Source organism: Monopterus albus, unplaced genomic scaffold, assembly GCF_001952655.1.
Source record: "Monopterus albus unplaced genomic scaffold, M_albus_1.0 scaffold260.1, whole genome shotgun sequence".
NCBI lineage: Eukaryota > Metazoa > Chordata > Actinopteri > Synbranchiformes > Synbranchidae > Monopterus > Monopterus albus.
This window is the reverse complement of record NW_018128140.1, coordinates 1,619,289-1,632,416: the sequence shown is the minus strand read 5'-3', so window position 1 is coordinate 1,632,416 and position 13,128 is coordinate 1,619,289. Positions and strand designations below refer to the sequence as shown.

General features: G+C 46.6%; 1 long non-coding RNA gene across 2 annotated transcripts in view; it reads left to right on the top strand.

The window, feature by feature from the left end:
• Positions 1-2,561: 2,561 nt before the first annotated feature.
• The window catches only part of LOC109972571 (uncharacterized), a 27,711-nt gene continuing 17,144 nt past the window's right edge, over positions 2,562-13,128 (top strand). Inside the window, exon 1 of one of the 2 annotated variants that reach the window (XR_002276704.1) lies at positions 2,562-3,065. This is a non-coding gene — a long non-coding RNA (uncharacterized LOC109972571). The remainder of the gene's footprint in view (positions 3,066-13,128) is intronic. The other variant, XR_002276703.1, reaches the window with a different exon arrangement.

Below are 13,128 nucleotides of genomic sequence, written 5' to 3'. Positions count from 1 at the left end.
GAAACATTATGCTTTGGGGGTGTTTTTCTGCCAAGGGGACAGGACAATTGCACTGCATCAAAGGGAGGATGGATGGGGCCGTGTACCATCAAATCTTGGGTGAGAACCTCCTTCCCTCAGTCAGGGCATTGAAAATGGGTCATGGTTGGGTATTCCAGCATGACAATGATCCAAAACACACAGCCAAGGCAACAAAGGATTGGCTCAAGAAGAAGAATATTAAGGTCATGGAGTGGCCTAGTCAGTCTCCAGACCTTAATCCAATAGAAAATCTGTGGAGGGAGCTGAAGGTTCGAGTTGCCAAACATCATCCATGAAACATTAATAACTTGGAGAGGATCTGCAAAGAGGAATGGGTCAAAATCCCCCCTGAGATGTGTGCAAACCTTGTGGCCAACTACAAGAAACGTCTGACCTCTGTGATTGCCAACAAAGGTTTTGCCACCAAGTACTAAAGCACGTTTTGCAAAGGGATCAAATACTTATTTCATTCATGAAAATGCAAATGAATGTATAACTTTTTTGTAATGCATTTTTCTGGATTTTTTTGTTATTGTTGTGTCTCTCACGGTTCACATAAACCCACCATTGAAATTGTAGACTGATCATTTCTTTGTTAGTGGGCAAACATAAAAAATCAGCTGGGGTTCAAATAATTTTTCCCTGACTCTGTTGTGTGTATGATTATGAATATATGTGTGATAGTCTTACAAATGGTCAGCAGGGGGCGATCAGAGCTTGGCTATGTGGGCCTCACAGCCCAGTTCAGGTGAGGAGTGACCGTGATGTGGCCTGTGCTGCTGTGTTGAACAGGTAAGAGCTCTGTAAATGGGCAGCTCCAGGTCACTAAATACAGCATAATGGCTTGTAACACATGGCTTCTGCACACTTGTGTTTGGGCTGTAAATATTACTGTGAGGTGACCTGAAGGGCCAGGATGGGATCTATGTATGTGCTGGAGTCACTGGCAGTTTCTTTTATCCCACTGGTTGCTGTGGAAGCAGAGGAGATCACAGCTGTGTAAAGAGCAGTTTCAGTTTTTTTCAGGCCTTTACTTTAGAACATGTACCACTGCTTCACAACAAGTGGATCAGAAAACAGATAATCAGTCACTCACTTTTTTTTTGTTTCAGAGCTACAAACAGGTTCTGGGTTCGAGCCCTGGCTGACCCGGGGGCTTTCTGTGTGGAGTCTGTATGTTCTCCCTGTGCCTGTGTGGGTTCTCTGGCTTCTTCCAACAGTCCAAAGACATGCAGTTTAGGTTGACTGGTGACTCTAAATTGCCCGTAGGAGTGTGTGTGGTTGTTTGCCTCTGTCAGCCCTGTGACAGACTGGTGACCTTTACTTTGTGGACTGAGCAACAAAACAGAAGAAATAATCTGCCCTGGGGGGCAGGTTTCCTCCTCAGGAAATACAGGAGGCTGTCTGTTTCCAACAAACCGCTCCAACACATTGCTCTGTGCAGCGAGGAGCTGGTGGAGCAGCGAGACCAGTGACTCTGTCTCACTGCAGACACTGTCCAGTGATGTTGTCCTCAGCCTGTGGAGCCATTTGCTGGAAACAGATGAGTCTCGTGTTTCCTGAGGAACAAACATATATTGTGTAGTGTATATTTACTGTACAACTATTGATGTCAGCACAGTGAAACTCCCACGCTATGACGTGTTGCAGACGGCTCAGTATCTGGACCTGGTCGGCTCAGTTACCGTTACTGTGTCGGTAGCATTTTGCTCGGGCTAATGTAAAGAGCTCTCCTGTCTGAGTCCCACTACTGATGAGTCTGTTGTCTGCCTACCCATAGTTCACACACCAGAGGACGCGATAACTGCTGTACACATAGAGCTGTGACTTTGCTGCAGCTGCTGTGGTGACGCCTTCATCACAGACAACTGCTGGCATTAACGGTAACGTCCTGTAATAACACAGCTGCCTGTCAGTGCAGCTGGGACACACATCCACTGCTGGGAAGTGTTTGGGATAATTTCAGGTTTGCGGTGATTATGCTCACTTGTCTCCTCTCTCCTTCTGGACAAACAACATAGCAACAACAATTCAAGTTGGTGCCCAAGTCAGAAGCTGAAGAGGATCAATTTCTCCCCACAGATATCATCAACACGAGTGTCATGTCAACTCGTAAGTAACAGTTTGAGGTCATATAGAGACACGACAGAGCTTGGACTGGTTCATTTTCACTGCAAAATTTCCTGAACACTACAGATCAGTCACTCTACACTTTTCATTAGAGACAGGTCTGGTGAGGTCCTGCAGGTTTTTCTACAGAAAGAGACAAAATGAATACAAACAACTGTAAAGTGGCCACACATGAGCCCAAAACAGCCATAAAGAGACAAAAAGAGACACAGTTACCAGAAACAGGCACTCGTTTGTAGTCACTGGGTGTCACTTTCGGTCTGGGTGTCCTGCTCCTCAGCGGGGGGCGGGGATCATGAACGTGATACTGTGGCTGTTTGTGGTCTTTACGTTTAGTGCAGTTTCTCATGATTAAAAAAAACACTGAATCAGCTGATGTTAAAAGACATCACATTAACACCTGAGACAGCGCCCTCTCTGTCACACACACACACACACCACAGACACACACCCCTGATCTCTCACACTCTCTGGCTGCCATGTAAACAAACCTGGCTCCTCTCTGTCCCTCCATAAGTCTCCCCACGTCTCCATCATCACCTCCGTCTCCCAATGAGCTCGGGTCCATCGCTATAGCAACCGGTTGCCACGGGCGACGAGACACAGCCAGCACCAGCCAGCATCCTCCTCACAGTTGTTGAAGACAGAGAGGAGAGAGGAGGCACGGCGCAAGCAGCAGAAGAACACGCTTCCACCTCGCCAAAATAAAACCAGTGAAACAGAAAATAAAATCCAGTCCAACGTCTGGATTCTCCTGCTGACGATTGTTTCTGCTTCCACCTCTGTGGAGGAATCCAGAGGGTGAGAGGATGATGACAACTTGTTCTTCCAGGAAAGTGTTGCTTCAGTGCTCGGCTGTGTCGGAGAGTAGGTGGTGACCCTGACACCAAGGCCGCCGCCGCCGCTGCTGTAGGGTGAGTCCCAACTTGGCATGGCTTTTCATTTTCAGATGTGACCTGAATGGTGTGTGTCAGCAGACTGTGAGGTTTCTGGGCAGTGCAGGGAGGCAAGCCACGTCATAAACCTGTGTGTATGGTGGGTGTGTGATGGCACTGGTGAAAACATTGGAAACTGTTATGGTTTCATGTGGTTTCCTCCCTGAGCAGGGACCAAACACCATCTGTATCACCCCGAGACATCGGGCCGAGTGGCCTGTCGTCAGGGCTGCTCCAGGTCTTAAAGCTCTGTCTACAAACCAGACCTTTAGAGGTGCTGAACAGTCTTAAATTTCACTTACTGTGCTCTTCAGTATATTTTCTGCTCTGTCACAGACACTAATGGTTCTTATACAGTGTTGGTGTGTGTGTTTTTGGCTAATACTGAAGAGAAAATCCCCAGTGCCAATATTCTAGTCCTCTGATGTTATGAAATTATTTTTAATTGGTTGGTGTTTGTCTCGTTCAGCCATCCACTCCCTGCTGGTCCAGTTGTATCATTGGTTAAAGGCTGTTTTAGGAGCTCTTGTTATACACAATGAAGCACTGGCAGTGATGTGGTACATGCCAATAAATTCATGCAGCTGCTAAAAAAAACTCCAAGTCGCCTCATCTCCACTGGTTTTCATGTGATCCTTTACACACTGGCCCACGTAACCACGAGGATGAAAAGTGCATTCTGTGTGACTATTACAGTGGTTTCAGGAAGTCTTGTGTTCACTTTGGTGAACCTGCAGAAACCCTGTTAATGTTTACTGTGGAATGACTCATGAAAAACCAGGTTGTAGGAGGAAAGGAATGAGAGGAAGGAAATGTGGGGAATCACAAAATGGACAGCGGGCAAAAGAGGAAAGAAAGGAAAACAAGGGTGAAGGAAGGAAGGAAGGAGGAAAGTAAATGAAAGAAGGGAAAGGAGTGAAGGACATAAAGGAATGAGGAAAGGCAGGAAAGGAAGACAAAGAAACAAAGGACAAATCAGAGGTGGGTGCAGCTTCTCCTCATGCACAGCTGAGTTCTGTGCAGAAGCTTCAGGCCATAAAAGTAAAGTGAGGATGCTTTCAACAGTAAAATACTTTTTATTTCTCTCTGGACTTTATTAGTGCAGTAAAGAGAAAAGGTCTGCACCCGACCAGTGTTTGCTGTCTTTAAACCAGCCCCAGGTCTCCTCACACTGCCCACACTGTCTCTGGGTATGTAGGAGAACCTGCCGCAGTTCCTCTGTGGTTTCAGGCTGTCTCAGGGTCTCTGTCTCTGCCTGAGACCCAAGACTAACTCTATTAGGCTCAGATCAGGACTCTGGGGGTCTAGACCATCTGCTCCACAACCCCTGGTCCTTCTGGTCTCTGAACATAGTTCCTTAGGGCTCTGTTGGAGGTTTGGGCTCAGTGTCAGGCTGCAGGGTGAATCTGATCAGGTGACTCTGTGTTGACAGTATTAGTCAAACATCTACAGTGCCTACAACCTGTGCATGGTGCCATGTGCTGCTGTTAGCATGACTCGTAGCCAGATTTACTGAACAAAGCTGGTTAGCAACCTCGGCAGGTTTACAGTGAGGTGCAGGGTTAGGGTGGCCATCACCCCAGCCATGTCCCACCTCCTGGAAAAAGTCTGAGGCTGTCACTCTGCAGTCATGGTGGCTCTCCACCATCTTTGTCTGCAGCCAGGGCCCTGTCTGCTGTATAGGAAAACAGAGGCAGAGCAAATGAGAGCTAATGAAGACAGGACAGTAAAGGCTGAAAACACGAATGAATGTACAGGTCAGAGAGTCGGGGTGATGAGACAGACAGGCAGCAGTGGAGAAGACGGGATGTTTAGTCTGCAGGAGCAGAGCTGCAGGTTTTAGCTTCAGACTGAATGAATCAGCACGTCTCACCTCCCTGTGCTCCCTGAAACAGAACAGACAGACAGCATCCTCCTGAGGTTCAGGATTTATCAGCCGCTCCAGGTCTGTGGCTGATTCTCAGTCTTAAAACTGATGTTTGTGTGTCACAGTATCTTCAGATGATGGGAGGAGGAGTGTTGGTCATGTTAGAGGACATTCACCTGTCACACATTTACAGGACACATGGCGAACACAGTTTTTACAACATCAGAGGCGAACGTGTTAAAACCTGCGGACAGTGAACGGGAGGAGAGCTGGTGCGATGTCGAATCTGTCAACACCTTTCAGCCAAAAACAGTCCCAGGGTGGCTGCACACGTTCATTGCAAACCTGAGGGAAGCTGTCGGGGTATTTATATCCAGCCAGATCTGTTCTGACTTCAGCTGTGTTTAGACGTCTGATCAGCTGAGTGAGCACTGACCATATTTAATCAAAGAGAAACACAGGCCGGAAACCAGACAGACAGAAATAGCCTCGCAGAGAAACAAAGACACCAATGGAGGGCAGAAAGACAAACACTGGTCAACAGACATATGGAAATTACAGTCATGATAAACAGAAAGAGTCGGACGACAACAGGGAGACAAGATGACTGCAAAGTGATGAAGATCAATAGTGCAGAGATGTAAAACCCGCACTGAGACCTGTGCAACACTTCAGTGTGAATTTGGACTGAGGGCGAGCGGCAGACTGGACGACAGACCAAGTCAACCCAGGAGCCAAAATCTCAATAGGCCTGAAATAGAAGAAGAAGCCAAACATGGAAGGGAGTGTGAAAAGAGAGAGAGATGGAGGGATAAGCAGAGGAGCCTGGTATCAGACTGTTCTCATAAGAAGGAAGAGGAGACACAAAGTAGTTAAAGACGTGAAACAACATGAGGTGAAGTGTGAAGACACAGAGAAAACAAACAGATTCAGTCACATTTAACCTGAGGACACATGGTCACAGGTGTGTCTCTTCACAGAGGCGTCAGGATGCATTCATGCCCCTTTCAACCACCACTTGTACATGATATGTGTCACAGATCAGTGTGCTGGAGCATCTTGGTGCTGCAGGGCGGAGTCGCTGCAGCTGGAGCCCCTACTGCCTCTGCTCAGCCACATGTTTAGTAGTTAGATTAGAAAACTAAAATCAGAGCTGAAGTTGCCAGACACACTCTAAACATCTTGTGTTGGTGTGTTTCTACTGTCACGTTTACCCCTTGCTTCTGTTTTCTCACTGCCTCTCTTCGAAAGTCTCAAACTGCCAGTGGCTCTGGTCTTATTTTTAATTGGCCTTTCTTCTTCTGTGTCTCTGTGTGGACACACTGCTCGTTAAACAGCCAACCGCAGATGGTGCATTTAGGGGCTTTTACACACTGATCATTTGTTTTCCCACTATAACCCAGGTCAGAGATGAAACCCAGGCTCTAGCTTCAGTACAGAAACTGGTCCCCGATTCTCAGGTTCCGGCTTGTGTTTCCATGGAAACGAGGAGACGCTCCCTCACACAGGCAGTTAGAGATGGTTATTGATCTGTGGTCGTCTCCTCTGATCTCTGGCTCTAATTGATCGGACTGATGAGAGTCAGCGGGCGCCGGCTGGACACCAGCACACACACACACACACACACACTCAGGATTATATTACAGTGACAACAGTCAGCATGTAGTTACACAGTGGAGGTGATGATGATGATGATGATACACAGTTCCTCTCTCTCTCTGCAGGGAGGTGCATGAGCAGCACTGAGCTGCAATCTGTCAAACAGATGACTGTGTGTGTGTGTGTGTGTGTGGTGGTAGTACATGGGCCCATGTGACAGCCTGGTGGTGTCCTCCTATAGTTCAGTAGACATGAGCACCTTTTTGGAATCCTCTTATTCTCATCAAGCACCAGTGTGTCAGTTTAAGTCTTTGCAGTGCTGTGAAACCACAAAGTGACCAGACGACACAAAACAACTACAGCTAGAGTTCCTGCCACCACCAACCAGTCGAGCTCACAGGAATTGGACAGTGACCTTGAGTTTTGACCTTATCTAATCAGTATGTCCTTGGACACATGTGGACACGTGCCTCATCTGAAAAAACTCCCAGAAGATGTTCCTGAGACTCATGTTCACAAGAACTGAACAGACAGACGGACGGCCCCAAAACCAAGTGCCTCGGCCGTGGCTGTTGCATGAAACATGAGACTCAATGATCAAAAGACACAAAACAAACACAGAGACTGACAATAAGCAAAAACAGAACAACCATAAAGAGCTGCAGAGACACCTATTTAGTACCTTAGCATTAATCTTTGTAGTGTTCTGATTAGAGATGTGTCAAGTTGAGCCAGAGCATCTGATTCAGGTCAGTCTGGCCATTTTACATAGGCTAAAACAAACCCAATCCCACTCTGATCCCCATTTACGTTTGCTCTGCTGCCGAGGCCTCTGGAGCTGCTCGCAGGGGTAGGCAGGTAGGACTTTATTGATCCCACAATGGGGAAATTCCTATGTTCCAGCAGCAATAGAGAGCAGTAACAAAACACCATAAGAACAAACACCACACATATTTTGAGAAACAAAAAGTACCTAAAACCAGACAAGAATATAGTATTTGAGAGACAATCAAGAACAAGAATGATCTCCCACAATTATAAATCCCTGAGAATAAATCAAAATACCTAAGAACAAGACAAACTAGAGAAATACATTTCCTGTCAAATGTGTGTGGATGCTGATATGCTGAAGGATCGCCCTTTAAATGCCTGAAATCAATTGCTGAAACAGCTGAAGGATGAGAAAAAATGACTGAAGTTCTTTGTTGAATAATCTGAAGGATGAGATGCAATAAATACAAGTAGGAATGTCCTTGAAGAGCTGGACATTTTGATACCTGAATGGATTTTCTAGCTGAAAGTATGCTGAAGAAATTAGGTGACAAAAAATGGATGGACTAGGATAACATATTGTGGATGCTGTGAGAAATATAGTATTTGTGAAAGATCAAGAAATCAAGGACAAGAATATTACTCCCATAATTAATCTCACAATGGGGGAAATACCTGAATTTCAGCCATGACAATCTCTGAAAAACTATGCAAATACCTAAAACAAAATGATATAAAGTATTCAAGAGAAATCAAGAACAAGATTTTACATATGTACATATTTACATTGCATTTTATACACAGGATTTGAGTATTGCACCTCAGTTGACTATTGCATAGTCCCTCATAATTTCACCTGCAGTGATGTGTTGTACAGTCTGAACACTGGTGGGAGTTGTACTTGAAGTCCGATGTGTAGAGGGTGAACAGAAAGGGGGAAAGCACCGCCCCCTGGGGTTCCCCCGTGCTGTCCTCGTGGTGCAGACTACTACATCCAACACACCTTCGTACAGCCTTATGAACTGAGGTCTGTCTGTAAGGTAGTTAATGATCCATTCAGACAGGTGTTGGTCCACACCTGCCCCCTCCAACTTCCCCCTCATCAGTGACGGCTGGATTGTGTTGAAAGCACTGGAGACATCAAAGAATATGACCCTCACCATGCTTCCGGGGGACTCCAGGTGAGATAGGGCTTGATGCAGCATGTAGATAATGGCGTCATCTACCTTGATGCCAGGTCAGTATGCGAACTGCAACGGGTTGAGCGCTGAGCTCACTTGGGCACGGAGGTGGCTGAGGACAATCCTCTCCATGGACTTCATCAAGTGGGAGGTCAGGGCAATGGATCTATAATGCTTCGGCTCCTTAGGATGAGTTATTTTAGGAACCGGGACCACACAGGATCTTCCACAGAACCGGGACTCTCTCCAGGCTAAGACTCAGATTAAATGTGTACAGGACCACCTCACTGAGCTGGTCTGTACACTCCCTGAGGACCTTGGGGCTGATGTGGTCAGGGCCTGTGGCCTTCCTGGCCATAATCCTCCTTAACTCCCTCCTGACCTGGTCCGCCATGAGGCAGATGGGGTGGGTGGGTGGTTACTGGTCAGGGGCTGTGGGCTGTTGAGAACCCTCTCTGTGACAGTGGGAGGAGGAGCAAGGTCTGGCTGAGGTGTGCGTAGCTGCAGCTGTGAGGAGACAGCTGAACTGGAGAGGTCTCATAATGAACTGATTCAGTTTGAGTGAACATCTGTGACCTGTGTTATCTTCCTTTGCTCATTGTGGCACCATCACAGTTAAACACTGGAACAGAAGAGCAGCTGTAAAAATAACAAATGATTCATTTAAAGAATTGATTAAAAATAATTGGGAAACAAAGACAAGTTTGCTTCCTAAGAGAAAACCCTGAATTGTTTCAGGTCCATGCTCCCGGGCCCTGTGGGGCAGCTCAGCGCCTCATGCCGAGGTCCCAGCTCTCGGGCCATCGTGTTGCACAACAGCTGCTGCACAGAGGAAGTCTGATGCAGCCACATGCAGAGCAGCAACTTCCATGCAGGCTGTTGTTGCTGCAGGGTGTGTTGTTGGTGTTGGCCTCCACTCGCAGGACTGCTGTCACTCACACTGCAGCGCCACACACGCAGTACAGTGAGGAGGCTGTGTATACGCACACACCATGAGGTGAGGTGACGGCTTCACTGTGATGCAGAACAAACATACACTGGATGTATCTGTGCACGTCAGGAATCAGAGCACACAAAGGAGTGTGCACACAGACCCAGGATCAGTCTGGACACTCGCGTTTCATACAAAATACTGTTTACAAGCTGAAAATCTCACAGTGAAACAGCCAGTGTGTGTGTCAGAGCAGTGGGAGGCAGCACCGTGCATGTTATTCTGAACATATCACAGTCTGAACTGTGACTTTCATGCCTTTGTTTTTAATAACAGTGTTTCTGCACAGCTCTCCAGCCGAGCAGGCAGCGAGCAGTACGAGCTGACAGCAGTCTGTACCAGCTGATCACCAGGTGACGTCAGCACAGACAGAGCCAGCGAATTTACAAACGCTGTCTCCGTTACATTTTGTTCTTCACCACGTGGTTCATTTAGTGGCCCAAGCTGCAATGTTTTCTTCAAGATGAAGATCATGTGATACGATCAAATGCTCCTGAGCAGCTGGGACAAGGTTTAGTTGATTTACTAGTTTCAGTAAGTTTTTCCAGTCGATGTTTGCTGCTGTAGTTCATGTGTCTGAGACATGGGAATTTTTAGTATTATATACAGTAAATTACATCTGTTTAGGTTTCAGACAAACTAGACAAAGTTGATTGTTTTTTTATTTAACAGCTTTCTGACCTTTAATAACCTAAATGAACAGTTGATAATGAAACAACCAGTTTAACTGATGGTGACGGCAGCTGTTAGTTGTGGCCTTAATATAAAACAGAGAAATGAGCAAATCCTCTCGTTTTAAAAAGCAAAAATAAGAAATTTTACTCGACAAATGACTGATTAATCAGTTAACAAATTACTTGTCCATCAAGTAATTGATTAATGAATTGTTTCAGCTTTAAGACATATAAGATTAATGGAAACAGAAAACAGTCAAACCAAAGATCGTGCTCGACCTCAGAAAGATCTCCCTCCACCTGCTGCTCCTTCAACTGCGTCGCAGCTTCATCAGTGGCAGATTTAAAACAGGAGCATGATGTTTGTCATGATCAATTCATCTGCTGCTTTTCTTGAATTATCATTTCTCAGTAAAATGGCGGAAATGGCTGTTTAAGCTTCCACGTCATCAGATGTTCATACTGTCCAACAGCTAATTGATCAGGTCCACTGACCTGCTTTTCTCAGATGGTGATGACGCCTCCAGTCACCGAGGAAGACCATGAAATATGGTCAAAGATTTGCCTTTGATCTTGTCTTATTTTGTCAAGCATACTGTTTCCTAATGTGAAGAAGGAAACAGGAGTTTGACTTTAATAAACCTTTAGGAGAATTTATCACTTTCACCTTGTCCTCACCTTGTTTACCCAGCATGCATCTGTGTGGCAGGATGAAGCAGTAAATAAACCCTGTGGTGTTTCATATTTACACAGCAGGTGTAAATGTGGATTAATGTGTGACCACCGAAGACGTGTCCTGTTTGAGGGTTCAGACCCGATTCCAGGGTTCAGGCAGGAGGGTGGGGGGACGGGGGCAGGGGATCACAGAGTGTCTCCACAGAGATGGGAGCACAAACAGCAGGAAATTGATTTGCATGAATAAAACGCCATCATCGCTCTGCTGTCAAATCCATACTCGAGGCTCTGTGGAGCTACATCATCTCCTAATTGAATTCTGTCTTGCATGAAAGCTGGACACGCACAAACACACACACATACACACACACCATACCAGCAGAGCAGTAAATTGACAGCATGAATAATCCAAAGTTTTACTCATTGTACCTTATCTGACTAAATTACGCCTCAGTTTCCTGCCAAAATGAAAAATCAAACTACTGCAAACTGTGACATCGACCCTAAAAATTGTTTCTGTACAAACTGAATACGTCAGTCAAACCTTCACAGCGTGGGCTGGACAAAGCTGTGAACTCCTTGGCGAGCTGGAGCTGGGAGTCTCCAGACCTGGAAACCGGAGCCAAGAGGTGTCTGCTGCCTCACAACAGCATCCCAGAAGACATAGGATCAAGAAATGAAAATCACTCCATAAACTGAGACATTGTGGTTCTGTGGCCACTGTCCAGAGGCTGAAGACTTAGAGGAATCATCTCACCTGGTTAACATCCTGAGTGGAGTGGAGTTGGAGTTCACAGCAGGACAGACCAGAGGAGGCTGCTGCTCTTCACAATCAAACATCACTGCAGCTGTTTGTCACAGGGCATCTGGAATCTCCGCAGCAGTGCTGGGAAAATGCTCAGCATCAAACTGAGGCCGGGCTGTAGAGCGTGGTGATGTGGGGCTGCTGTGCCTCTGGGGCTGGACAGCTGCTGCCATCCTCCAAGACAACATAAGGGTACTTGTGCAGCAGCTGAAGCTCCGCAGAAACTGGTGCTGCAGCAGGACAGTGACCCGAAACCTGGAAGTAAATCTAGTATAGAATCAGTTCAGACGGAGAAAACCCACCCTGTGGAGGGGTCCGGTCCAGGCCCAGATCCGAACCTGACAGACGCTGTGGCCTGAGCTCAGTGTTCACACCAGAGCGTGTCCGAGCTGAAGCAGCTCTGTGGGTTCAAAGCTGCAGGCGGAGCTGCCCTGAGGTTCCACCGGTTGTTAAAGCCATGGTTCACTTCGTTTCCCACCAGTACAGTGAAGGTTTGCTGTTTGTCAGCTGTTAGCTTTAAGCACTGTGTCTGTAGTGACGACCAGTTGATACAGGCTGGCAGTCACACGTGCACGCTCACTGTGCACGAATGTGATGACTAATCCAGGTGTGTGTAGTCAGTGTTTGTCAGCCTGAAACACTCAGAGATCCGATGTTTGCTTCATCACTCCAGTTTTAGATCAGTGCTTCAGTCAACACAGAGGTCAACCTGGAAAACCTGGAGACAGTCTAGATTTAAGACCTGGAAAAGAATTGTAATGTGTCTGCACAGGTTTTCCTGCCGATGGCCACTTTCACCTCCTGACCCTAACTGAACATGCTTTATGGTTTTTGTCATAAATATAAAAAGCTGAAGTATAAACCAGCAGCTGTATGTCAGTTTGTTGTAGTAATAGCATATACTGTATCTGGAAAACATCAAACTCTTCCTTTAAGACCTGTTACCAAACTGAGGAGGTAGCAGACAGGTTTAACGAACATTAAAAGTGAAAATCAAAGCGCAGCTGCAGATGAATCTGATAAGATGTCAGTGCCACAGAACAAACCTCATCATCTGCAGACACCAAGCCAGGCCAAGTTTTACCCCAGAATGTAAAAAACCGTGAAGACACAAAAACAACATAAATATGCATCTGTTGTTGAATCAGATGAACTGCGTGAACTCATCCTTGGCTTCTCTCTTGGGGCTTTTCGGCCAGTGACAGCGTCAGTGGCTTGCTTGTTACCTGCAAAGACTAAAACACCCACAGACACAGCGAGGCTGTTTGGCCTGGAGTAGCAGGGAACACTGCTGTGGCTGGAGGATCAGTCAGGCTGCTGCTGTCTGCATTTGAATCAGCTGCTCCAGCAGGTAAACTCTGCTACAGAGTCTCTGCTTCCTGTTGATGCAGCAGCATCAGCCCACAGCAGGGCCAGACTCATAGTGCCAGGTCTCACCATGTGAGACACTGCAGCCGCAACAGGCTAGATGATGGCCGG